Raw genomic sequence first — 1,194 nt, forward strand, 5'->3', positions numbered from 1 at the left:
CAGCTCCTGTATTTCCCTCTAATCTATATTCTCCTACAGAGCCATGGGGAACTAACTACTAACTGCTGAAGTTTTCCATATACCCAATAGTGGGTTCAAACTAGAGTGGGAACCATTCTTCCTATTTATCTTTTCCTGGGTGGTCAGGGAACATATTTCCTACTCCCCTCAATTTCAGAATCTTTATGAACAGAGAAGATACCTGTCTCTGTATTCCTTAAATTCCTATAGAAACTTTTTTTTTGGTGTGGGTGAAACTGAGGCTTGAACTCAGGAGCACTCTACTGATGAGCTACATCCCCAGCTTTTAAATTTTATTTTGAGATAAGAGTCTTGCTAAGTTGTTCAGGCTGGCCTTGAACTTGTGATCCTCCCACCTTGGCTTCAGTCTACAGGAACATTTCCAATTATTACAAGAACTTCCTCATTGTAAACTGATCTAGCAGCAATGCTACAGTAAGTCTCTGTTCCTGAAGCAGAGTAACCAGTCAAAGGAGATGCCTCATTTCACCCTTTTTGGCTCCTGAAACTATAATTTTGTTATTCTTATTCCATCACTTGATTTGGGAAACAGAAATGCCGGCCCCCTTGTTTCTCTTTGGCCCCAAAGTAGGAGGTGGGTATTGTCTATTATTTCTGACCTTTAGAATGCAGGCTAGTAATAGTTCTTCTCCAGCTTTGGGTAGGGATTGAAAAAAAATGTTAGGGACATCTGGGAACAACTGTGGACCAGTATTCTTTGAAATGCCCTTTGTGATAAAGAATTTAGAAATTGAATAAGGTGTCACACAATAAAATAATATATAAATGAGCTAGTATACTATAATCTGGTTTGTAGGTTACAAAATTAGACATTTCAATTTTATAGAAACGCAGTGTAGGGGCTGGGGATTTAGCTCAGTGGCACAGCGCCTGTCTGGCAAGCGTGAGGTCATGAGTTCCATTCCTGGTACAGGAAAAAAACCAAAACCAAAAAAATAAAAAAATAAAAAAGTAAAAAAATAAAAAGAAACACAATGTAGAATGGTAGTTACCAGGGGTCAGAGGCGGGAGGTGAGGGGTGTACGGGGAGTTAGCTAATGGGTATAGAGTTTTGCTTTTGCAAGATGAAAAAGTTGTGGAGATCGGTTGCACAATAACTTAGACTCGAAACTACTGAAATGGCTAAGATGGTAGAAAGAAGGAAACAAACTG

The sequence above is a fragment of the Chinchilla lanigera genome, unplaced genomic scaffold, assembly GCF_000276665.1.
Source record: "Chinchilla lanigera isolate Chin_1 unplaced genomic scaffold, ChiLan1.0 scaffold00001, whole genome shotgun sequence".
Taxonomy (NCBI): Eukaryota; Metazoa; Chordata; class Mammalia; order Rodentia; family Chinchillidae; genus Chinchilla; species Chinchilla lanigera.